General features: G+C 39.4%; 1 long non-coding RNA gene across 2 annotated transcripts; it reads right to left on the bottom strand.

Annotated features, from left to right (window-relative positions):
- Window positions 1-19,306: 19,306 nt before the first annotated feature.
- Window positions 19,307-21,842, bottom strand: LOC145564012 (uncharacterized). Of its 2 annotated transcripts, none has more exons than XR_014094713.1 (2): window positions 21,414-21,842; window positions 19,307-19,844 (listed from the first exon to the last, which is right to left on the bottom strand). It is a non-coding gene; the product is annotated as an uncharacterized LOC145564012 (long non-coding RNA). The 2 variants fall into 2 exon arrangements; XR_014094712.1 differs by having other exon boundaries at window positions 19,307-19,801.
- Window positions 21,843-25,299: the final 3,457 nt, after the last annotated feature.

The following is a 25,299-nucleotide window of genomic DNA, read 5'->3' as shown; positions in this document are numbered from 1 at the left end:
GCTAAGCCCAACCTAAACCCGAGTAATTATATGTGTTCAAAGGTTTTCTCAACGGAGATGCCTTTTTCAACATCTTACTCAAGTGAACAATCCCAAGGTATGCCTTGGCTTTTTATATGGAGTGCTTCCTTGTGAATTCCACCCATCTTTCAATGTGGGACTTTTTCACAAAAAGATCCCACGTAGAAAGAATGTTGAATTCAATCCTTTGTTAAATAAACCAAGGAATAACAAAGTAACAAGTGTCACATGGTTAGGTGAGGACCACTTCCTCACTTGCTCCCCAAAGAAACTCACATGCATTGTGATCTAACCATGTGGCACCCAACCTTGAGTCCCAAGTTGGGTTCGGTTGGGCCCCCACCTTTTGGCCCGCGTCCATGACCCACCACCCGGGTCCGCGACCCGTTTCCACATGGCATTGCCAACGTGGCGCGCCGCCACTTGGTGGCTGCCACGTGTGCTGCCACGTGGCGCACTTCTATTTGGCGCGCTTCCCTAGCCTTTCGCGCGGCTAGGGTTTATACTTGTTACTTGAAGCATTTTCCTGTCTCGCCAATTCCTATATTTTGGCTCGACTTTTAAGATTCGGTTCCAACGCTCTTAAGCTCGGAATCCGATGTCTTTGTTCACAATACTCGGGCGACTCATTAATTCCTTTCGAATTAATTCATCGCATCGGTTCATTAGTTGCTCGGGTGTGACCCGAAGGGTTCAGTCATGATTAAGCTGTAATATTAATTATACATTAATATTACTTATCGGAAGCAGCCTCCACCCAGGCATTCCGATCACTTGACCTCACTGAATAATTAGCTTTCTAATAATTCCAAACCCTCTATCAGAATAATACACTTGTTCGAAGGACACCATTCCTTTCAATATCTCGCCGTCTTCTGACGTCAGAATCTCCATTTTCTCTCTCCTCTTTTCTTATTGCTAGAATGATAAAATGGGATTTGGGATGATGATTTTAATGAGGGAATTAAATTAAAATGGGTAAATATGATTGATTTTTAATTTGAAAGAAAGAAAGATGGGTTAAAAGATTGATTTTTTAATAAATAAAAAATAAAAAATAAAAAAATTGATGGAAAATGTTGCTGGAGTTGGTGGAGGAAAGGAAGGGAAGGGTTTTGGTGGTGGTTGTGGGGAGTGAGAAGACCGCTTGGAAGATGGGTGGAAAGACTATTTTTTTAATTTAATTTTTTTAACCAACCACGCATTGCCACGCGTCCCAAAGACCTGTTATAGCAACTTGGTGACCGGTTGGGACCAAACAAAGAGGACGACCCCTAAAGTTCGGATTATTTAAAAATAATCTAAAGTTGCGATTATTTAAAGCAAATCAGTGAAAGTTGGGATAATTTTTACCAATTTTTCCTTAAAATTAATTACCACTTGGTTTTCGATTAATGACTTTTGTTTTGGGTGTTTTTGGTCTCTTGGGAGTGTTACGTCACCAAGACTGATCCGGCGCTGTCTGTACCTGCAAAACACGGAGAGTCCGGTTGGTAGGAGCTCCACCTCCGACGATCAAGTTAGTATTGGTCGTAGAAGATGCAAAGGTGCAGAAAAGGTAAAAGTGAGATTTTCTCGGATTCCGAGATTAGGTGTTTTCGCTGATGTGAGAGAATGTAGGGTTGTTGTAATAAATGAATGTGTCCCCAAAATGGGGGAAATCTCCCTATTTATAGGGTCGTTGGAAAATGTGCCCTTCATTAGGTCAGGATGACCTAATGGGCTACGCCGTTTTGCGGTGTTCTTGGGAATTGGGCCCCTGAAGGCCGCCACTCTATGTGTCATCTGAGGCTGACATGTGTCAGCTTGTGAGTGGCCCATGTTGGAACTGCCCAGGGTTGACACGTATCCCTCTCTAATTGGGCCACGTGTCTAGGGTATTTTTATCTTAAACATTTGCCCCTCACAGGGGTGACAGGCTAAAGTCGTATCACCTAATCAAAAATAATTCCTAAGTTCCTCTAACTATGCAGATAGGGAAGAAGGGTCGATCCATAGGGAAACAGGTCTTCCTATTCCTAATCAATTAATATAATCTAAATTATAGAGTAACTAAATTATAGATATGATTAAATAAAACTAAAGGAAGAATAAAGCAGGGAGAAATAAATTAATAAAAGCCTAGGGTATAGGTTCACCAATAAATAATATTCCAGGGTAAAACATAATAATCAATTATCAATGCATCAATTAATCAGATCATAAAGGGCTTTCGCTACGTATTACAATCACAGAGTTAATTTACCGGTATTAAATCTCATCTGTCGAATCTTGAATTAACCATTTATAAATTAGTCCGCCTATTGAAACTAAGCCTAAATATCAATTCTCATCTCTCGAATCTCGAATCAATATTGCATTACTCATACAATTAAACCAGGCCTAAATAAATCAATAGGAAATTAATCAAGCATTGACAATAAATAATAATAAATTACCCCTTCACATCATTTATGGATCCCCACAAACTCTAGAAAGAAAACTACTCACACATAATTAAATCTAAACTAATCAAAGCAAATAAACAAGACATGATGAATTAAAGAAATTAAATTACTGAAATTAATAGAGAAGAAATCGTTACCAAAGTTAACGGAAATAATAAGTTGAATTAAGGAACAAAGTTGTAGAGAGAGAAAAAAAACAAGAGAGAAGTTTAAGCTTAAGAGAAGATTAAAACTAATGAAAGAGAGAGGTAATTGTATATAAAGCTATTAAAACGTATTTATACAAACTCCTAAAAATCCTAATTAGAAACTAAGTAAAATAGTCGAAAACGACTCTCCAAAACACGCGCCCGGTCGGGCGCACCTTTTCGTCCCCAAGTCTTCTCTCGCGCCCGGTCGGGCACGAGCTCTGGCGAAGAGCAGCCCTCTTCTTCATCTACCTCGCCCGACCGGGCGCGCCTTCGGGCGGAGCACCTTTGATCGGGCGAGGCTCTTGGGCAACTCTTGGACTTTGATTTAGGCTTTGATACTCAACCCAATCCGAATTTCTTCTAAGGGGCTTGAATACTCGATGTCATTACCTCGGCTTCTCATAAGTCGAGCCCTTAATCACCGGTTTGATGACTCTAACCGGCCTTGGGCTACGAAAGGTGGTCATGCTCCTCCAATGCTCGTAGTTGCTCTAAATAATCCCGGAAAAATGCTCCAAACGTGCAATTCCCTACAAAACTCAATCAAAACTACGAAAACACTAAAAAACACAAATTAGTAATAAAGAGTGGCTCTAAAGAGCCAAAAGCACTACTAATTATGACCAAGGGACGGGGGTAAATCACTATATAAAATAGACATATCAAGGGGTAACGTGGTAGGCCACGTGGTACCTGTGACAGATGTCACCTGCTGATTAGCTAATGGGTTATTACCGTTTTACTTTAAGGGACATTACGGGAGTGCCCCCGTTTTTACCTTCTATAAATAGTTAGTTACCCTCCTCTCTCATCTGACTTCTTAAAAAATCTAGAGAGAGAAAAAGAGAGTATTTTCTAGAGAGAGACACTCTGCCCCCGCCTATAGCTGATTTCCAGAAAACTTTTCGTCTGCAGTTTCATGGACACAACCAGTCACCAATTGAGAAGTTTTTCCAAAATTCTACAAAGGTAACCGTCTCTTCCCTTCTTAGCTCTTTCAAAATTTTGTTGTTTGTATATAGTTTTTCAAAATAAAATGGATTCACCATCAACACACACGGCACAGCCTAGGCTAGTAATCAGCTGGTCTCTTTGTACGGCTGAGTCTAGGACTAGGGGTGTCGTCTCTGGGTTCATGGACTTGCTTTGCTCATCCCCGAATCCCACCGCCTTTGTGTCAGTGCAGGACACAATGGCAAGAGTTAAACAGACGGCTACAAAGCCAAGAAGAAGAAGGCGCACTTTGGAAGTGCAAGCTGATGAAGTTACCCCAGACAGGGAGTATGGGGAATCAGATGAGCAATCAGGTTCTTCTCCTGGGGGTACCCCAACTACTCCCAGTGATGGGATATTAAGGGAGTCAGACGGTGAAGGGTCCTTCTCCGCCTCCATGCATAGTGATCCCAATCAAGGGGACGATGATGAGGCATCCCAAAGATCAGGGACCGAAGCTTCTAGGTCGGGTCAGGCGGAGGCCGGCTACAAATAGAACAGCTGCCTAAGTCGCCGTCTATGTCCAACCCTATCGAAACTCAAATGACTGCCAGGGACGTAGCTTCTCTGGAAACTAGTTTTAAGGCATTTCAAGATAAATACCCGATTGGGTCAAATTAGGAGATAAGAGCCCCGCCTGTGGAGGCAACAGTGGTTTAGAAGGTTAATCTTGAGCACGCCGACAACTATTTCGGCTACTACGAGTCGGCAATCAAAGCCGGACTCCGCTTCCCCCTTCACAGGGGAATAAGAAGGATCTTGAAGGGGTATGAGCTAGGCGTCTAGCAGCTCACCCCTAACTCATGGATAAATATTTTGAGTTACATCGCCGCCTACGAGTTCCAGAATATTGAGCCAAGCTTCGAAGATTTTGCTCATATGCATTACAGGAGTCGGGCTCCAGGCGGCTGGGGGGCATGGTACACTTTAACCACCCATACGAAGTACATGATGACTCTGGATAAGCCGTCTAAGTGGTCCAATTGGAAATATAAGTTTTATCTCATCTCTTCCCCCACTTTGGCAATGAACCGGGTCTTACGTTGGTATAACAAGGATCCGGCATTGCTCAGAAAGAATTGCGCCCTCCCCCATATTCCTCCCAAGGCTTGGGAACAAATAATTGAGCCGGAGTTCTTCAAAACACCACTACGCCTTTAGACGACGGGACCCAAATAATAGTGCTAAAGAACTGGGTACCCCATCCGGACTTCCTGGAAGATAAGGCGTTTCTTTCCGCCTATGGCCTGAGCACAATTTTTACAAAATGTATGCAGCCACGTTTTGCAATCGTCTCAATACTTGCATTTTTTTAACCATCGGTTTTCTTTTACAAAGGACGCTCTGAAAATGGTGAATCCGGACAAGACACCGGCTAAGTCAGCTGCTCTTCTCAGAAATGAGCAACTGGAGAAGAGGAAAAAGGCCTTGGACGCTAAGGATGATAGGGTAAGCTCGCCTGCCATTTGAGGCTAATTTGTCTTTCTTTTTTACGTTGTGTCGGTTGTAACCCTTTTGCCTCATCTACAGAGTGGGAGTAAGACTATCCTCCGCTCTATTTCAAAAATAATCAAACGGCCCCCTCTTGGGGGTGAGCTGGGAAAATCTCCGGCCAAGGTAGGGAAGAAAAATCCCTCACAATCTATCTCGGCTGCTATGCCTGACCAGCTGAGGCCTACAACCGGAGGGAAAATCCCGGCTGTACTAAAGGCTCTGAGCGAAAGCTCAGAGAAGGCAAGCAAAATGCCGGACGCCTCTATGGCGTCGGAGGGTGGCATGCCACCCAATGCTACAGACGGCACTACAGCGGTTGAAGAGGGTGGGACCTCGCAACCCAGAGATCAAGGTAAGGAAGGTTGCTTTGAACTCCCATGGCCGCTTGATTTTATGCGAGTCAAAACCCAAGCGAGCTCATCAGGAGAAATGCTCAGCAGCCGGCACAATATGGGTGCCGCCTATGCTGCTTTCTCACCACATCCTTCTTATGGTGCAGATGTCTCCTCTAGCCGGCCTGATGTTCAGCAATTCGCCAAGTGGATGCTGAGGACAATTACCAGGTCTGAGATAGCTCAGGTGTCGGGAGTGCAGTTAGTCAATTTTGACCAAATCCTAGCCCTGCTAGCTGAGGTAACTAAGCTTAACTCAAGTGTATTTTTAGCCTTTAGGCTTATCTTCTAACCCCAACTTTTTATCGTTTGTATTCTACAGGCGATGCTGAGGGAAGATGGGTTGAAGATTCCATTTAGGATAAAACAGGAGGAGGTAAATGATGCTAATCATAGGGCCACAAATGCTCTCTACTCTGCTCAATATCAAAATACCATGAGTGAAATTGAGATTAAAGCTGCGGAGTTGAAACAGGAGGAGTTGATCAAGAGTCTGACGGCTACAGTGGAGGAAACCAACACCAAAGTCACCAACTTAGAGTTGGCACTTAAAATGCTCAATCTGACCTGAAGGATTTGGAATGGGCGGACTAGGAGAACACCCAGCTTAGGGACGAAAACAGTCGGCTCAAGCTTGACATCGTTCAAATGAGGAACGCTCATCAAGAGGAAATCTCCAAGGAGCAGAACCGGCTGGTGGCGGAAAACGAGAGGGATATCGAGGCCCGCCTGAAGCTGGCTTGGGATCTGGTCCACCTTAACGCCGACTAGGAGTTCTTCAACCTGCGGTACTAGTATGCCACCGAGGTGTACGATGCCGAGCAGCTGAAGGAGATGGCGTCGCCTCCGTTCAAGGAATGGGCCCTTGCCCAAGGTATTGAGATTTCCTCGGACGAGGAGGAGGAGCCAAACCATAAAGCTTCGGTTGAACAAAACCATGCTCAGCCTGAGCAAACTGCGGAAGACCTCCCGCCCAGCTAGAACCAGGTGGTGCCTCCTCCCCGGCAGCCTTAAGTTTTCAGCGGCAGTATGCCAATAGTATTTTCTTCGGCCTGTGTGCCGTGGATCTTTGTATCTTTACCGACTAAGGAGTCGGGTAAATCAACAATTTTACTGTCTTTGTCCGGATGTATGTCCGGTTAACATTATCACCAGGCCATTTGGTCGGTTTTAAAATTATGAAATATGCGGACTAAGTCGGTTTTGTTCAATCTCTATAAATTTTGTTTTCAATTTTTGCATATGAATTTGGAATACATATATACTTGAACTGTTGCCTAACTCTTTAAGAGCATGCGGCAAATGACAAACCGGCAGTACTTGCCCCTGGGCGGCTGTGTGGTTGGTTTCAAAGCTTGTTGATTGATTGACTTGGGAACTTTTGATACTTTAAGGAGTATGAGATGTTCCTAAGTCAATCAATCACAATAGTGATTGCCCCAAACCAGGTACACAGCCGTCCAATCATACAAGAAAGTAGCTGTTAGCCTAGGCGGTGAAATAGTTGTATTGAACTTCTTCTCCTCCGCCTGGGGTATTTGCAATCCAATTACGCTCAATGTCCTTTTGCCCCATTGGGAGGACTTGCATAATTTCGAAAAAATAATCTAAGTTAGAACTTCGGCCGGTCACCGGCTGATATGTTTAAACATCCGGTTCTCGTAGACTTGGTCGTTCTTTATATTACCCAGGTCAGACAGCTATGAGTTGACCAATTAGGTTGTTTAATCTTTGTCGTATATATGCGTTTATAGAGCAATGTGTCATCCAAGTAGGAGATGCTCTCTGCGCGATTCCACCCGAATGGGCATCGCTAGGCGCTTTACTCATATTGGAGCAGGCGAATTTATAAAATAAATTATCATCCGGCCATTGGCCTCACGTCTCTTGGACATTTGTTTAGCTACTAAGTTTTTAACTTAGTTTATCATCCGGTCGTTGGCCTCATGCCTTTTAGACATTGGTTTGGCTAGTAATTTTTTAACTTAGTTTAGATTTAGCATGTGAAATTGGCCGTCTGTATTTTGCACAAGTGGCGCTTTAGACATATTATGCATGTACGTAAAGCAATAAATAACATAATTAAAAAAAAAAGCAACTTTTCATTGATAGGCTTTTTATTTACAAAGCTTTACAACTCTTAGAAGTAGTACTTTTTAAGATTATCTACATTCCAAGTTCTGGGTAGCCATCTACCGCCTAGGGTTTCCAGGCGGTAGGTGCAGTTTCTTACTTAATCATAAATCCGGTAGGGACCTTCCCAATTAGGAGTTAACTTTCCCTGCTCATTGGCCCTACCGGTTGCCTCCATTTTCCGTAACACAAAGTCACCCTCTTTTAGGGGTCGTTTGTGTACTCTCTTGTTGTAGGCACGGGTCATTCTCAAACGGTAAATCTCATGACGCAAGGCGTCATTGCCCCTGCGTTCCGGGAATGAGTCCAATGCTAGCCGCATGGCCTCCCAATTTGCCTCTTCATCGTATAGCATGATTTGAAAAGTCGGCTCATAATGCTCGATGGGCAAGATGGCTTCTGCACCGTAAACCATGAGAAATGGGGTTTCACCGGTTGCCCCCTTTTTAGTTGTCCGGATGGCCTACAGGACATGAATTAATTCTTCGGCCCATAAACCACCGGCCCTTTCTATTTTCTTTTTAATGCCGTCTGAGATGATTTTTTCGAAGGCTTCAACGTGGCCATTTGCTTGGGGTAGGCCGACTGATGCAAATCAATGTGAGATCTCTTGATCTCCCAGCCAATTTTTAAGATGAGGCGTCTCAAATTGAGGGTCGTTGTCAAAAACCATAGATATAGGTACCCCGAACCGGGTGATGATGTCCTTCCAAATGAAAGAGATAACATCCTTAGTCTTGATATTTTTGACCGCCTCTGCCTCAACCCACTTGGTGAAATAATCCACAGTCACTAGAATGTACCGTTTTCCGCCTGGAGCACGCGTATATGGACCCAAGATGCCCACGCCCCATTTAGCAAACGGTGTTGGGTTTCGATGAGTCCGACTCACCGCGGAAATAAAACCCGAGCCCAATAACAAACTCACAATTAATATAATAAAATGCATAAATAACAAGAATAGAGAAAAGATTAAATTACCCTTGTAGCGTGTTCGCTCACCCAGACGGAGCTCTTACTTGAGAAAAGCCGAGCCTCACAAATGGCAAGGACCTCCAACGAAAGTCCACCCACAACTCGACCCGACCGGTCCAATACTTGGAGGTTAGCCAAGTCCAACCAAAAAGACTACCCAAGTAATTATTGAGCTTATAGGTTTTCTCTCAAGTGGAGATGCCTAATTGAGCTCTTACTCAAGTGAACAATCCCAAGGTATGCCTTGTCTATTTATAAGGAGTGCTTCCTTGGGAATTCCACTCATCTTCCAATGTGGGACATTTTCACAAAAAGATCCCCCATGGAAAGAATGTTGAATTCAATCCTTAGTTAAATAAACCAAGGAATAACTAAGTAACAAGTGTCACATGGTTAGGTGAGGACCACTTCCTCACTTGCTCCCCAAGGCAACTCACATGCATTTTGAGCTAACCATGTGGCACCCAACCTTGAGCCCCAAGTTGGGTTCGGTTGGGCTGCCACCTTTCGGCCCGCGTCCATGTCTCGTCACCCCGCTCTGCGGCCCTTGCCACATGGCACTGCCAATGTGGCGCGCTGCCACTTAATGGCTGCCAACATGGCGCTCTGCCACCGTGGCACGCTGCCACATGGCGCACTTCTATTCGGCGCGCTTTCTTAGCCTTTCGCGCGGCTAGAGTTTTCACCTGTTACTTGAAGCATTTTCCCGTTTCGCCAATTCTTAAATTTTGGCTCGACTTTTAAGATTTGGTTCTGACGCTCTAAGCTCGGAATCTGACGTCTTTGTTCACAATACTCGAGTGACTCATTAATTCCTTTTGGATTAATTCGTCATGTCGGATCGTTAGTTGCTTGGGTGTGACCCGAAGGGTTCAGTCAAGATTAAGCTGTAATATTGATTTTGCATTAATATTACTAATCGGAAGCGGCCTCCACCTAGGCGTTCTGATCACTTGAACTTACTGAATAAATAACTTTTCAATAGCTTCGAACCCTCTATCAGAATAATACACTTGTTCTAAGGACACCATTCCTTTCAATCTCCCACTTGTCCTTCCGGACAAGTGCGCTTTTAGTGCATAGCCTTTTCCTATGTCCCTTAATGTCTCTTCATGAACTATAAGGTAAGATTATTTGTCATCCTTATTACGTCCACAATTGTTTCTCGAAATCCGAGATTCACTATCAATAAACAGATGATTTCTAAAATCCATCTGAGCACGGCCATGCATTTTCACAATCTCGCTCTTCGAGAGGCCTTGTAAACAACAAACACATGTTCCCTATTGTTAGTAGGGGGACATTCCCAGTCTTGTAATGTAAGCTTCTCTTACTAAGAGGACCTAGTTGCTCGAGTGTTGTCGTTATAATCCCCATGTACGGCAGACGTTTGACGAACATCAAAGCGGACTAGTACTCAAACAAGAGAACTCACAATACTCATGGTTTAGGAAAGAGGTTCCGATAGCCATAATGAGAAGTATACTTATGACGATTTTTAAATCTCTTAAAGTATTCTCATAGGTCAATCTAGTATGGTTCTAAACCAAGACCTATGCAAATAATTTACGACAATCATGTCCTTATAGCACAAGAAACGGTGCTATAAATCAAACTACACACTAATCTCAAGCGGTCACTAATCGTCCATCATTTAAATAACCTCGATTAGGGATAATTTTCGATTATTATATTCAATTTTAACTTAATAGGTGTTTCTTTATCCAAGACTGGTCTTGATATCCTATTTTGAATATTCTCAAAATCGAATGGACTCATAAATTAATTCTAAACCACAATTAAATAGAACCGGCGTGATAAAATTGCATGAAATTAAATTACTCCAAAACCTGAATGGTTCTTCTTATGATAAATGGTTTTTCCAAATGTTTTAAGAGTAATACTCTTTATAAAACATTTATAGAAATCACACCCATATTTAATATGCTTGATTTCTTTCGTGCAATTGTGAATGTTGTTGTTCACTTATTGCATAGGTGTTGTTATTATTACTTTGCAAATCTTAGCATCTTCATTATTGATCACTTTCATAATAAGACGATAAAATTTGAGAGTGTTATGGATTATCTGTGATTTAGGATTTATTTTCCAAGTGATGGCTCCCACTCATTTTCATGATTGAGATCTTCAGCTTGACAACCTATAATCATCAATGTTCAACAACGAACTTTCCATTTAACATCTTCCTTATTATTGCCTTTAAAGCAACAATATTCTCAACATATATTTTAGTAGACTTCCTGATGATGCTTTGCTTGAGTTTCACTCCAAACGACTCACAACGATTTGGGATACCCTAATCACTTGTGATAATGGAAATTTACCATAAATTTCCGCACATTACACATGGATGCACATCCATGTTACCATTCACAAGCCACGACGCTTCTTACTTCGTGCTTATAAATGGCTTCCTTGTTAAGGATCTCATCCTTGTTAAGGTTTGTGCTTGCAACATCAATACTCAAATTATATTTGTTTCCATGAGTCAAGAACTCATCCTCTTACTTATTCAAGTGCTACGAATGTTCTTGATCATAATCTAACGATCTATTACTTAGATTCAAGTTGATTGGTACTATATACGTACTTCACATGCTCTAAGCAAGTAAGTCGTGTGACGATTCCATATCGTAGCGTACATGATAGATTTAATTGTAGAATGATTCTCAATCTTATTCCATCCATGTGACATTTTAGCTCATCCAGTTCCACTGAGTCTTGCTAAATTGTTTGTTATGTGATACGGTTGAAAGTCTCTACTAGAGTCTTTCTTGTTTGACTTAGCATTTAGCCTAGCTTATACTTAGTTCAAACATTTACTTAGTTTTATACATATGGGTCAAAAGTCTTTCAAAGTCCTTCATGTTTAAGATGGTAAATTTCTTTTTTCATTTAAACGTTTAATTAAGTCTATCCCATAGATCTTAATTCCCGATATGTACTAAGTATCGTCTTTTGCTTGGTCCATTGTTGAAAATACTTTCAAATCTAAGAAATTAGCATTTGATAGTTAATTTACAACAGAGTTCGTAAAATTCTTGTTGGACCTTTCAAGATTGACTCTTGCTCCCACTAAACACGTTCCAATTCCTTTATGCAATGCTTCCTTCAATCCCATAATGGATTTCTTGAGTTTTCTTTCAAATCTAGCATTATTTAGATTTTCAAAACCCTTAGACTATTTTCATAGTCACTTCAAATTCCTATTTTAGGAAGGCGGTTTTGGTATCTATTTTGCCATATTTCATATGTATAATTTTGCTAGAATAATCACGAAAAGACTTGAGCATTCCGATTGGTGAATAGGTTTTTATTAAAATCAACTCCGTGAATTTAATAATATCCTTTTTAACCAATCTAACTATGTATGCATATACATTTCCACATTTGTTAGTTTTCTCCTTGAAAACTTATTTGCGATCGATGGGTCTTTTCACATTTCATGCAAATTAATCAAGTTTTAAACATGATTTTCAAACATGGAGTCTGTTTTGGACTTTATGGCCTCTAACCATTATTTGGAATTTGGATTTGTCGTAGGTAACTTACAAGTCATTATTCCCTTACTATCTAATAGTAAATAGTATGCTTGTAAGTCTTAGGTTTATTTCTAACTTAATAGAAAATTTATAGGATTCAATCTAAGCATTTGGTGAATTCTATACCTATACGGGGTAATTGCATCAAACACTGAGTTTCAAGGTGCTTTCGAAGCCCTTTGATTATGTTGATCTTACTTCAAATTTTTAGAAGTTTTATGAGTAATGAATTCTCTTTTAAGGCACTTGTAAAGTCCTTTTGAGTATTCTTGATCAATCATTCTCATGAAGCCCTTTTGAGTCTTCCGAGATTCTCAGTTCTAGTTTGTTGCTAAGCTTGATAGTCATCGAGTTCATTTTCCTCCCACTTGTCGTTTTGGAAATGTGTTACTTTCCAAAAAGACACCACTTAGAGCAACAAACATTATATTGTCATTTAGGTTATGGAGGTAATGCCCGTCGTCTCACTTGAATGCTTACAAAGAGACATGTACATTGTCTTTGGGTAAAAGTTTGTTGTGAAACAAACAGTTAGCTCCCACTTGAGCTATCTTAGCCTTTAATGAGTCATAAAGCTCTCACTGAGCCACCTAGCTCTTGCTAAGCCGATGAGCTCCCATTGAGTCACTTAGCTCCCACTGAGCCAGTGAGCTCCCACTGAGGCTAAGAGTTTTAGACATATACTTGAAAAGACGTTTAGAAGTTTTTTCTATCCATAACTGAATATGGTGTCCTTTCTTAGCTTCGACATTTTGTTTAGTGTAACATTAGTCATTTGTGAAAATCTTTAAGAGTTTTATAGGAAGGGATGTGATCCATCATTGTTCGAGTCATTTTCAAATGGCATCCAGGTCTCCGTGAAGACACACTATGTTCTTTGTGGAGTTATTTATGAAAATTTCAATTCATAACTTTGTGATGGTCACACTTGGCTCAAGCAAACATCGCTCGATCTAATCTAGATGTTTTGATATCTTGCCAAGTCGATTATGTACTTCACTTTACTCTTGAGCTGCTTAAGTCAAGTTTGTTCACATTTGATGAATATAGCCACATTCTTTCAAATTTTTTGTGAAACTTTGAAGTAACTGAATCTTCTTTAGTGTTTGGATTCAATTGTCTATGCCAAGAACAATAGCTCTTTACTTTGTCGGTTTTTAACAAGTAAGACTTGCTTGTCTTAGAACGATTCTGAATCGATCAACTGTCAAGAGCCTATATAGCCTTGAGTAAGTTCTTGTTAATGTGACACTGCTAAAGTTGTTCGGAACACAAATCATGCCTATGATTTGAAATTTGTGAGTTTATCATGCTAGAGAAATGTTTGTTTATAATCAAGCATTCTTGACTCATGGTTTAGACAACCATGCCATTCAAATAAATTCGCAACTGTTGCTCTTTACTTTGAATGTGAGTCTTTCCGTGTGTTAACGGATTATTTGCTGATTATGGAACATAACAACCATTTATGTGTTCCATCCTTAGCTTAAAAGGTCTTTAAACAAAGCGTACAACCTTACAACTGATGTAGCACTTCTTGCTTCATTCTAATTTGTAAGTCAATAACTTAGCTTAACTTCAATAGTTTGAAGTCACTTTCAAAGTGTAACACTCAAGCAGTATCTGATACTTGTGAAGATAATGACTTGCTAAGTTAATAACATGAACTCTTTAGTAGAAATGGAATCTTATTCCTTTTCTTTGTTCCTCGTTTCCTATAATTCTTATCATACTTTATCTCATAATCTTTCAAAATCATTTCTTTAAGAGTCTTTGACTTTTATACTTTGTTAGGCATAATTAAGAATCTAGTTCGCCGTATAACAAAGTTCCATCTTTTCCTTTAATTCGTACTTGAATTAATACATCAATGAGTTGTACTCACTAGTGTATAAAGCGAAAAGATATGTTGGTTGTCAAGCATTGACAATTTGAGTTTTCAACTCAATACTTCATGTTTATCAAAACTACCTATTATTTTGAATACATGATGTCCAACCGTCCCTTCTGACTTATAAAAGTCATTTATGAGAATTGTATTTTAGAAATGTCTTTCCTTTCTTTGAGAACTATTCTCAAAGATTTCCTTTACAAATCATTGAAAACAATATAGTTTGATTTGGAATTCTACAAATATAAGTGCAAAGTATAACCATTTATCAAGAAAATAACATAATAAGTTTGAAATTTAAAAGCATTCAAGTAAACTTTCAATCTTATTAAGCGTCTTATCCACGCATTAAATTTGTCCCCATTTGGCGAGAATAAGGCGATTCCAAGATCCAAAGAATCAATAAGTGATTAAGCATGCTTTGACTTGTCTTTACACTTATTACTCTAAGGTAAGCAACTCTTTGCTAATGGCTCAAAGCCACTCTTGGTTAGATAAATCGTCGTATCAAATTCTCTCTTAACAACTTATCCACTTTGCCACGACATGTTAGAACTCCATCACTCATATCGTTGGGTATAACCAAAACCAATTTGCATACCCGGTATGCCTTACGTATCCTAGGAAGTAATAGTGATACCTCGCTTTGTCGTAGCCCATCACTACTCTCAATAGGTCGATAAGTGTTGTTTTGGAATGGCAATTTTACTCAATATTTTAGGAACCTAGGGTTTCTATGTTGGTTGATTTAAGTGAATTTAATTAATCATCGCAACATTCAAAATCATAAACATGCATCTAACATATAATTCATATATATAATCATAAATATATATCGAAAACATAAATAAATGATGCATTTGGCAACTAACATGACCCCTTGAGTCTTCAAGGGTCGTCTTTTGCAACTTCATGGCTTCGTCTTCCAAGAACCTCCATCTTCAAGACATAACCAAAATAATGCAAACACTAGTATCTACGATTAGGACTAATCTAAATATTAAAGTACAAAAAAACTCAACGGTTCGCAGACCGTATTTAGATTTACAAAAATACGAGACGGAACGCAGTCCATATTTTCTATCCTAATTAGGCCCCACTAGTTGCCATTTTTATAAAATCTGCGGGAGAATATACATTCCATTCATCCATTCACTTTTTGGGAATGACCCATACATTTTACAACGATAAAGAAGTAACACTGCACAAACATGCGTAAACTAGTAACTAATTTAGGTTGTTAATCCGATTAACGCGCCTAATTAAAAATAGTAAAAGTTGTTTAACCGATTATGTAATTTAGCGCAATTAAAATTAAAGCTCCCACTAAATTCCGCATCCATCTTAATTAATCCAATTAATTAAGCCGGTAAACCCAAAATTTTGCCAAAAAAAAATTTTGTCAATGCCGCTCAAAACCGTGGCCTAGCCTCAAAATTTAATTAAAATAATTAAAACCAAATATAATTAAATTAATTTGAATAAATAAAACGGAAAAATTAGCAAACATGTAGCCAACCACACGCAAGTGGTTCGGGCACCTAGACTAGTTAGGGCGCACCATTGCTAGCCAAGGGTGCCTAGCACCCCTTTGGCAATGCGACTTGGTGCGTGCTCCCGCACCACCCCACGTAGCACTAGCTAGGCCAAGCCTAGTAGCGTTTGCTACGGGTTGCAAGGTGCAAGGCAGCACACACAAGGCTGCTTGCCCCTTCGTAGCGCACCAAACGCACACACACAGCCCTCACTCCCCGCAACACAGCAGCAGCACGCAACCATGCGCGCACAGCAGCACGCACAGCTAGCAGCTTGCTGCTGCTGCGCTGCTCTGGCTGCGGCTTGCTAGCTGGCTAGGTGCGCCATGCTGCTAGTCAGCAGGCAGCAGCCACGCTTAGGGTGTGTGGCGCACACCAAGTATACCAACCCCCTTGGCAGCCACATGTGGGCTGCTTGGCCGCCCGGCTGGCCGAGGGTGTTGTTCCTTGGTTTGCGTGCCACACTCTCGGGATTAAACTCGAATTTTGTGTGACATTAATTAATTAATTCCAGATTAATTTTAAAATTAATTTAATGAGCAAAAATGAAAAATTATAACAAGTCCAACTTAAATAAAAATTCATCAAAGTGCACACAACCAAAATTATTCCCAAGAACTATTCTTTAATGAAATTGGTTCAACTTGGTGCAACAAAATAAATAAGGGCAATACTCACTATTAATTTAATTGATATAAATTAATCATGAGATTTTGACAAAACAAAGGGGAATTGGAATTATGAACATAAAATTCAAATAAAGATTCCAACTTTAACTTGGGAATCCTTGAAAAATTATATCTTCTAATATGAAGATAAATGAAATTTCTATCACAAGATTAATATGCCCACACCCCATTTAGCAAACGATGTTGGGTTTCGATGAGTCTGACTCACCGCGGAAATAAAACCCAAGCCCAAGAACAAACTCACAATTAATATAACAAAATGCATAAATAACAAGAATAGAGAAAAGACTAAATTACCCTTATAGCGTGCTTCGCTCACCCAGACGGAGCTCTTACTTGAGAAAAGCCGAGCCTCACAAATGGCAAGGACCTCCAACGAAAGTCCACCCACAACTCGACCCGACCGGTCCAATACTTGGAGGTTAGCCAAGTCCAACCAAAAAGACTACCCGAGTAATTATTGAGCTTATAGGTTTTCTCTCAAGTGGAGATGCCTAATTGAGCTCTTACTCAAGTGAACAATCCCAAAGTATGCCTTGTCTATTTATAAGGAGCGCTTCCTTGTGAATTCCACTCATCTTTCAATGTGGGACTTTTTCACAAAAAGATCCCCCATGGAAAAAATGTTGAATTCAATCCTTAGTTAAATAAACCAAGGAATAACTAAGTAACAAGTGTCACATAGTTAGGTGAGGACCACTTCCTCACTTGCTCCCCAAGGCAACTCACATGCATTGTGAGCATACCATGTGGCACCTAACCTTGAGCCCCAAGTTGGGTTCGGTTGGGCCGCCACCTTTCAGCCCGCGTCCATGACCCGTCACCTGGGTCCGCGACCCTTGCCATATGGCACTGCCAACGTGGCGCGCTGCCACTTGGCGGGCTGCCACCGTGGCGCGCTACCATCGTGGGACGCTGCCACTTGGTGGCTACCAACATGACACGCTGCCACTTGGTGGCTGCCAACGTGGCGCGCTGGCAACGTGGCATGCTGCCACTGTGGCACGCTGCCACATGGCGCACTTCTATTTGGCGCGCTTCCCTAGCCTTTCGCGTGGCTAGAGTTTTTACTTGTTACTTGAAATATTTTCCCGTTTCGCCAATTCCTAAATTTTGGCTCGACTTTTAAGATTCTGTTCCGACGCTCTAAGCTCGGAATCCGATGTCTTTGTTCACAATACTCGAGTGACTCATTAATTCCTTTCGGATTAATTCTTCATGTCGGATCGTTAGTTGATTGGGTGTAACCCGAAGGGATCAGTCAAGATTAAGCTGTAATATTAATTATGCATTAATATTACTGATCGGAAGCGACCTCCACCTAGGCATTCCGATCACTTGAACTTACTGAATAAATGGCTTTTCATTAACTCCGAACCCTCTATCGGAATAATACACTTGTTCGAATGACACTATTCCTTTCAAAAGGGACTGGGATATGAATTGTTGTCAAGTCAGTGGCCGGTTGATGGATGAGATTGCCAAACCTTTGAAACTTGTCATATTTTTTAACCATCTCCATGGCATCTGACTCAAGAGTTGGCCAGAAATAACCCTACCGCCTGGCCCTAACAGCCAAGGATCTGCCGCCTATGTGAGAGGTTTAGTATCCCGCATGTAATTCTTCGAGAACTTCCTATCCCTTTTCTAGGGCAACACACTTCAATAGAGGCTTTAAGAAGTCTTCTTTGAAGAGTTCTCCGTTTCTCATCTCGAAGTTTGCAGCCCGCTTGCTCATGATAGCCGCTTCCTGTGGTGAATCAGGTAGAGTGCCGCCTTGCAGGTATGCCCGGATGCCCTCCATCCAGGTAGAGCTTCGGTCAATACTCCAATGGGTTCTTCTTATGTAATACTTTGTTTTTCCATAACTTCCCAAAAGACTGACCGAGGCGTATCACAGGAGGCGGAGGATGCCAATTTTGACAGCGCATCCGCTTGATTGTTTTCAGACCTGGGCACTTGACTTAGATGGAATTCTTCAAGTGTCCCAACTTCAGCTTCGACCACCTAAACGTATTTGATCATAGCCAGATGGGTGGCTTCATAGTCACCATGGTATTGGCTTATGACCAACTGTGAATCAGAGCAGGCATCAATTTTGGTTGCCCCTGTCGCCTTACATATGCGGATACCGGCAAGCAGGGCTTCATATTCTGCCTCGTTGTTTGAGGCCTAGAACTTGAACCGTAGTGCATACTCATATTTGTCCCCACTGACAGATTATGCCTGCACCACAACCGTTCATGGTAGAGCTCCCATCTACATACACTTTCCAAACCTGATCAGCATTGTCCGGTGCAACTGGCCTTGTCATTTCGACAATGAAGTCGGCAAATGCTGACCTTTCACTGCCTTTCTCGGTTCAAAAGTAATTTCAAGACTTTGCATTTCAATAGCTTATTTGAGCATCCTACCGGATGACTCCAAGGTTGGCATTGGCCATTTGAGAGGTTGGTGTGTGTAGACCACAACCGGATGTGCCAGGAAGTAAGGTTTCAACTTCTTGACAGCCATGTAAAGAGCAAGGCCAAATTTTTCAACCATAGGGTACCGTAGTTCAGCATTTCTAAGTACATGGCTAATGAAATAGACCGGGAGCTGAATGTCGTCACTACAACAAAATGACCTTTGTGCCACGGATAAAATCGTGGCACAAGTTTAAAATTTCCGTGGCTATGCAATTTAGCCATGGGAATTTTAAAATTTACACCCGTGGCACAAGAGGCCGTGGCTAGAAATTTGCCACGGAGAAATAGATGTCGTGGCAAATTTCGATATTTATGCCACAAGTATTCCCGTGGCAAAGAAATTCTCTTGCCACAAACACTAATGTGGCTAACAAATTATTTGCCACACATTTTACCATGGCTAACAAACTTTGTTGCCACAAATATTATTGTAGCTAATAGCAAATTTTACCCTGGGTGGTGAACTTTGTTGCCGTAAATATTAGTGGCCAATAAGGCTAAAATATTTTTTAAAAAAAAAATTGAATTTGTATTAATTTAAATTAGTGTAGAAACACAATAACACATACATATACACAAAAGTTACAAAAATATGTAATCTGTGTTTGTAATACACTAAAAACTAGATTATTACAATCTACCATTATGTTCGTGTACTCTTTAGCCTAACATAATCTGTTGTGCTGAAATGGATAAGGCAAGAACGCATCAATCCGTTGCTGCTGTGCGGAGTGTCAAAACCAGTCTAGGAAATCTCACATATGTGAGCATTTTAGTGAAACATGATGTGCTGCTGGATGACATTGAGCCCTTCGGACTCGTCATTGAAGTCCTATAACATCAAACTTTTAGCCTATCCGAATAACAACTGTAGCTCTTAAACAACCAACAACGACTATGCAAGGGATTTATAACAAAGACAACAGCCTTTATAGCAAAAGGCCCACAGCAAAAGATGCAGCATCAGCATCAACTACATCAGCAACAATAACTACAGTGGCTAGCTTGGCTGCATTAGCAGTGACAATGTTATGCATTTGCAATAATTGATTCTGTAATAAAGTGAGAAAAAATTAAATCACTATTATAAGTTTGACTGAAGAAGCAGCAATAGGGAAAGACTGCAGGGTAGCAAGCAGCGAAGGGGCAAAGACAGCAGCAGCTTGTGGGGGGGGGGGGGGGGGGGGGGGGAAGATACTAGAGCAGCAGACAAGTGAGGTGGAAAGCAATAGCAGCCAGCAGGGGAAAAAAGAAAAAAGAAAAATGAAAAAAAATTTAGATTACAGTCCAAGGCTACTGTACTCCAAGTGAAACTAAAATTTTCTAATCAAAGGATAAAAAAATCTCCCTTATTCTGTAGCAAATGTTCGTCAAAATTAACAATAATATATACAGACCAAGATATATAAATGTATCTGCAAAAGATACCCAGCAACAACAAAGCTCATAAGACAATCTATAAGACAATGGGGCATAATCATAATAAAGCTGTAATATATACCACAATAAAGCTCATAAGACAATCTATAAGACAATGGGGCATAATCATAAAGCTGCAATATACACCACAACAAAGCCAATTATCATTACAAGACTGAAACACAAGAAAGAAAAACTTATAAAGCAAGTTGTCCTACAACTTTCACAGATTTCTTAATCTCATTCAAGGTCCTTAGAATTTTTTCTTTTTTTTTTTTTTATATTGGAGATGCATGCAATACTAGAATGACAGTTATTTAGATTGTAGAACAATAATTAAATTTTTATAAATCATAACAACCAGTATCAAATGAAACAAATTGAGTTAGAACAGTGCCTGTTCTTTTTTCTGTCATCCTGTTAAGATTTAAAATCATACAACCTTTCCATAAGGGTATCGCTGTCCATTATTGTACAACCTTTCCACAAAGAACATCCTTTCTTATACAACAAAGTACCCCATGATAAGCTTGCCTAATAAACATTTTTTACCCCCTACATACCAATAATTTTTTACTGTCTTAAACCAAAAAAGAAGAAATAATCATTTTAATTGCAAGATTTGCAACTTAAGAGGAAACCTTTGAAGAAAATGTATACAAACCATCACAGATTCTAAATTAACAATTCAACCTCAAAGCATTCAGGCCTATAAGTATATGACAGTGAACAAATTCAACAAAGTCCAACCTTTGAATTGCATATTCACAGTGCATCACTATTACAGGAGGACCCTAATTCAACAAGAATGTAAAAAAATAACCGAGAAAAAGCGAGCTGCAACAGATGATAAACCAAATAACTTAAACCATTACTTTGATTTAGCAGTAGAAATGTATCCCTTCATTTTGCAAGTAGAACATCAATACAAAAAAATAACAACCCAATAATAATAACTAGAAAGCTCATAATTCATACCCACCCAAATTCGAATTTCATCAATAACATAAAAATGTCAGTAACTTTAAAAAAAATAGCAAACTTGAAAACAAATATACACCAATTTGATATAAAACCCAAAAATAATACTAGTTAAATGCAATTTATAACCTTTCCCACATCCTTAATCCCTAATGTCTTTAAAACCTAAGTAAACCAATTTTGAAAAATTAATTAAAAATAAAAGATGAGAAAAAATTTACCTTGAGGAGAGGGTGAAACTTGAGGTATAGGGGTGAAAGACCGCCGTTTATCAGTGGAGTAAGCGGCCATAGGATCAGTGTGATAATCAAATTGCGGCGGCGGAGAAGCATCTGCTGCGGCAGCATCGAAATCCTGAGCCTCGGACCCACCCACGTTGTTGCGAACCCAACCCATCCATTCCTAACCCCCTACCCATGCTTCCATCAGCGAAAACTTAGCCTCACCCAACCCTGCCTCCGTCGGCGAAAACAACATCAATAGTTGTATCTAATTGCGTTGCTCTTAGTCTCTATCTTCTCTTCTCTGATTCCTCCATGATAATGAAAGATGATGGAGATTTTAGGGGGAATTATACGGATTTTGGGTGACAATTAGGGGTTTTGAGTTTTGGTTGATTGAGAAGCCTAATTGATTGAGAAATTTGGGGTTTTACAAGATTAACTAGCTATTGGCCCGGGCGATGCCCCGGGTCATTATAAAATTTATTACTTTAATCAAAATATATATTTTTTGGCTTGTTTGTCACTAAGAGTTTAAGTGGTTTATAATTTGTTGTTTGTATGAGCTGATTTGACTATAAAAATAATTTTTTTGCATTAATAAATATAGGGTAAATGATAAATCAATTAATTTGTTGTTAAAAAATTTGATAAATCAAATCTATAAATTTGATGTCAATATATACACTACGTACTTAGTAATGCACAAAAAAATATTACTCAATAATCACAATTGTAATATTTCTTTTTTTAAAAAAAATAATCACAATTGTAATATATGTATATATAAATCAACTCATTTATTCTATAGTTACAATTTTATTAATTAATGCACAAAAAATGGAATAATTTTTAATTTCTTACAATTTTTATTATTGTGCAATTATTTAGGAGTTACATTCAAAGGAAAATTTAAATAGGGTGTTATGCACATGAAGAGTTTTTCAATTAAACTAAACATTAATACTATTAATGCATGGAGTTTTACAATCATTTATGGGCTCATATGATGTGGCGCCAAATGGCAAAATCGGTGACACATGGCAAAATAGCATGTTTTGCCATGAGTTTTAATATATATATTGATTAGAAATTGTGGTGGAGAAAATACAGATATAGGGCTGGCATTATTTTATTTAATTTTATTATTATGAAAGATCGTTGAGTACTTGAGTGTGCTTCAGTGTTTTTTCTTATTAATTCTTTTTTTTAAAAAAAATCTTTTTTTTTTTTTACAAATTATTTAACAAATATTAAAATATTTGATAATATTTAAGCATACTAATCTACGTAGAAAAATTCAAGTGTGTATTATAAATAGATCATATATAAAAGCAAATTGTAAAAAAAATGTTGAACATCTTATATCATGGGTTTTAATTATTTCATTTTAATTATATGTAGGCATCGAATTTTTAATAAAACTAGTGAATTCTTTTGGTGTGATATATACTTGTTGCCGTTATTGTGCAGGAAAAAAAATCAATCATTAGGGGTATCCGTTCGGTTTTCGGTTTGGATTTAGTCCAAATCCGATCCAATCCGAAATATAATTCGATTTTTAATTTTCCAATCTGATCCGAATTTCTCTCTCAATCCAATCCGAATTAAAATTTAATTATTTGGATCCGCTCCGAAAATCCAAATTATAATATTTAATTTTTTAGCGCCTAATACGATTATAAAAATTAAGCTTTAATATAAATACAAGTCTTTGAAATCATGATCAAAATAAATAGTTCAACATCAAGTCATTAATTAATTAATACAAAGTCTCCCTAATTTATTTTATTCCCATTCTGAAACTACGCTCCCTTGTTCACCTGATTCCCGTTGTTACCCTGACCACCTTTATGTTGATTCCAGTTTTGTCCATTACCCCTAGGTTGATTGTTTCCCTGGTTTCCCTTGTTCCTAGAAAAACACTCATATGCCTTGTGCCCTTGCTTGTTGCACAGGTTACAAGTGACCAGGTTACCCTCACAGTCTTTCCCTGGGTGGTTGTTGGAACATCTCTTACAGTAATATACTCTTTGGTTACGATCTCCAGGTTGGTTCCTATTTCCCTTAGGAAAATTTCGCCCACCTTGGTTGTTCCTATTATTCTGGAAGTTATTACCTTGGTGGTTGTTAAACTTCTGCCTCATAAAGTTATTCTGGTTCCCAAATGGTCCAGAACTAGTCATAGGCTACTTTCTTTCTCCTTAGCTTCCAACTCGGCCTTTTCAGCTTTCTCCTTCAACTCTAATGCATGTAAATGTGCTTCCCTACCATACAACTCATCCAAGTTGTCAAACACTTGTCCTGACAACTTCCCTTGGAGAGAAAGAGGCAATCCTCTCTCAAACCTTCTAGCTTTCTGCCTGTCAGTAGCCACAGTATCCTTAGCAAAGCTAGACAACTCGATAAACTTAGTGTAATACTCAGTCACCGACATATTCCCCATCTTAAGTTCCAGAACTCATCAGCTTTCTGCTTCTACAAGAACATAGGGTAAAACTTATCCCTTACTTGCTCCTTGAACACATTCCATCCAAAGTTAGGTAAAGCTCTCACAGTTTGTTCATTCTGCTACCACCATAAATCTGCCTCACCCCTTAGGTAGTAAGCTGCACTACTCACTTTGGACTCATTAGGACATGCTACTGCCACAAACAACTTATCAAACTCCCTCAACCAGTTCTCAAGGACATTTGGGTCAGGTTCTCCCTGATAGGTAGGAGGTTTGCTTTGGGCTATCTTCTTAAATAACTCTCTAGCAGGGTCTGGATTATTATTGTTCCTCTCAGCTAACTGTTGAGCTACAGCAGCTAATTGCCTTACTACTTCATTCATATCATTGTTATTGTTGTTTCTTCCTGCCATTCTAGATCTCTTGAATAAAGAAATGACTATTATTAGGTAGGTCAGAACTCTCTTGCAGCTAAGCAATTACTATATATATACTACTCGAATTCAAGCATACAAGTAGTCATTTTGAGTTATAGTAGAAGCAACTGCTCAATTCTCCTACTAATAATTTAACACATTGTATTGGTTGTCATGCAACCATTTCACTTAAATAAACGCACCACAAAATATTTTTGAGTCATTGCCCTTGGTACCATTTACAGAAAACAATAAATAAAAATTTAATGTTTAATAAGCTTATATAAAGAGAAAGGATTGATTGAAAAGAAATCATAATACTTTTATTGAAATATGAAAAGAAATGTTTGAAACATCCCAATTGTAGCTTTGCTACTTATTACTCACACAACTTTATTAAACTATAACTATGAATAAAGAATATTGACATTGTTAATCTTGTCTTTGATCTCTCTGTACTGCTTTGGATTATACTCAGGGTCACTCCCATTGTCACCACCATTGCCATCATCATCATCATCATCTTCATCTTCATCTTCCTCAGGGTCTTCTTCATACTCATCGGTTTCTAAGTTGACAATCACTGGAGGATTTGGATTAGAAATAACTTCACAAGAAGAATCTTCATACTCACTATCCTGCTCCATAGGTTCACCTTGGTTCTCATAACTCTGCTCAGGTTCTGACTCAGACATGGGATCATCATTTTTTGAAGAGTAATAGGGTGCATATTGGTGTGGAATTAGATCACCAAAGTTATGGCAGGAGGAGGTTGAGAAGCATATTGAGGGTTAAAATGGATAAAATCCTTGTGAGCAATGTAACGGTATAAATATCTCCAATCTGGTCCCCACTTACCATTAGAATCCCTATACTTGGTATAGTTAGTTACACCATTAGGCAAGTGGAAATCAAAAAATCGACTCTTAATAGCCTCATAAGATGGATAATTAGGTAAACAGTGAACAATCATGGCTGAGACATAATCAGGTTGGTCTAGGGACGTTCCCCAAACACA

This window comes from Chenopodium album, chromosome 10, assembly GCF_948465745.1.
Source record: "Chenopodium album chromosome 10, dcCheAlbu1.1, whole genome shotgun sequence".
Classification (NCBI taxonomy): Eukaryota; Viridiplantae; Streptophyta; class Magnoliopsida; order Caryophyllales; family Amaranthaceae; genus Chenopodium; species Chenopodium album.
This window is presented reverse-complemented; position numbering and strand designations above follow the sequence as displayed.